Source organism: Hippichthys cyanospilos, chromosome 11, assembly GCF_059441005.1.
Source record: "Hippichthys cyanospilos isolate Australia breed blue-spotted pipefish chromosome 11, RoL_Hcya_1.0, whole genome shotgun sequence".
NCBI lineage: Eukaryota > Metazoa > Chordata > Actinopteri > Syngnathiformes > Syngnathidae > Hippichthys > Hippichthys cyanospilos.
In genome coordinates, this window is record NC_142379.1 from 22,552,501 (window position 1) to 22,554,779 (window position 2,279).

Consider the following 2,279-nt stretch of genomic DNA (forward strand, 5'->3'; position numbering starts at 1 on the left):
GGTCATGTGGAGACCTCTTTCGAAAAAAGAAGTCGTACAGAGTGTTGGATCTTTCACATTTGTTCGTAGTTTTGATTGCGGGCCCAATTGAATAATAGTACATTGTTTACATACCTTTGTGAAAGATTCCTGCGCGTTCGGGTATGAGCCGGGATAAACACACATGCACACGTTCATCGCGTCAACACTTCGAAGATTTATTATTACCAAATTGTCTAATGCAGTTTACTAGCCAATTATCCAAAACAGAGATCTCTGGATCATTCCCGTGTCACGGTGAGAATGATGCCGGTTTGTCTTCCGGTCCCATCTTTTGTATTCGTTGGTCCACCAAAAGGGGTGGTCCCATGGCCAGGTCAGCAAGTTGTTTCCGGTCCGCTGCTGCCCCCTTTCGGTTGGAGGGTTTGAATCTAGCCACCTCAGTACCTTGGCGAATACTCTTGGAGATACATTGGAGGTCCCCACAGTCCGAGACCTGTGGGCGTCAGTTGACTGAAATGTGTATTCGAGGTTGAGAATGGAACAATGCGCAGTGGAGCCGTTTTCCTTCACTTCTAGGAGTTATGGCGTCTGTAACTGCAGGAGGGCCCCCTGGGGGGGTGACCAGACCACAATGTGCAACTGATCTTATTACAAGTCAAGAGTGAAGAAGAAACTACCAATCTATATTACACTACAATAGCTCCAGAGAAAATTAATAAAGCTTCATTATCATGTTTAAAAATATATAAATCTCTTCACTTGATGTGTAAAGAGGCCCCTGATAATCATATTCCTAACCCATTTAAGGAAGTTTGGGATTGTCTCACACAGATTGTCCTACTTCCAACCTCAAAGTGTTCAAGGCGCGCTTAATCTACAATGATGACTAATAAAGAGAAGTTTTTTTTTGTTTTTGTTTTTTTGTAAAAGTCTGTGTCATTTTGTTTCTGACCTCGCTTGGACCTCCCATTTCAAAGGTAAGTTTGGGTGCACTTTTCTTAGGCTGGGGTCAGACTTCCCTCTTTCATTGAATGCAGCATATGATGCATAACTGGTTTTGTTGTGTATTTACTGCTGAGGTTTGTCCCCCTAGAGATACAGTTATGCTACCTTGTATTATGTGTGTCAAGTGATCTTGTGGAGTTGTCTGTTCTGTGTTTAGAGAGAACTACTTGCTTGCGTGCAACTTTTCCTTGTCTCATTAATTGATAATACAGTACTACTGAATAACAAGGTTTATTACAAAACTGACGACAAAGTATGGCCCCACGTTGATTGGTTACTTAATGCATATTTCACAAGGCTGTGGCTACCTACAGTGCAAGCTTGCGGTGCCGATGCGGACAGGACTGTGTTGTGTAATAGTTCGAAAGATACACGTTCCGGAAAATCTCTTCCGTGTGGACTTGTTACAGCCTGGATAAGAATGAAACGAATGAACACACGAACACAGATGTCTCCTCTTTCGTGGCTCAAGCAAGAATCCAACTTTTATCCACTGGATATGCACAATTGTTACGAAACAAACTTCAGTACACAGAATACAAACGCAAAACTAAACAGTATTAACCTGGGCAACCTACTGCATGTTTAAAGGAACAATATTTTAAATAATAAACATCAATCTGACTTCAACTTTCTGTTCACAAAATGTCCGTTCACATAAAGAGCACATACACGCACATACGGTACAACTTTCGTTGACAATTGATTCTACACGTTATGGTCGCCGAGGGCGATTTCGGCCGACATGGCGGCAAGTACAAAAAAAATCAGATGTCGTCCCGACATCACAACCATCCCCCACAGTCTATCATCCCTACGTCGTCTCAACTGCACTGCACAATAAACTAGAACAATTTGACATGAGCATGGCCACGCCACGTATACATAAATGAGAATATATAAAGCTCTTAATATGCGTACCCCCAATATGGGTGGTAAATCTGAGTTGCACTAGTGAAAGTTGACTCTGGGCAAACATTGCAAATTGGTGAAACCTGGTATTGGTGGGGCATTCTATTCGTAAGTGCTACATTATAGCATGTCGGGGTTCCAAGACGGTCATAAGTAAACATTTTCGGAGGTCGCCTTTCGCGCCTTGGCAAGTCACATTTTTGTACTCCTTCATCGGCACCCAAATTTGAATGTGGGGACATTGACTCCCCACTCTGTCCTTCTTCCTGGTGCTCAACATCATACTGAGAGTCCTCTTCAACCTGCACATTCTCTTGCTGTCTCTCAGCCTCATATGTATCAGTGTTGGGTGCTGACTTCTCAATATTCTGTGTTAATGT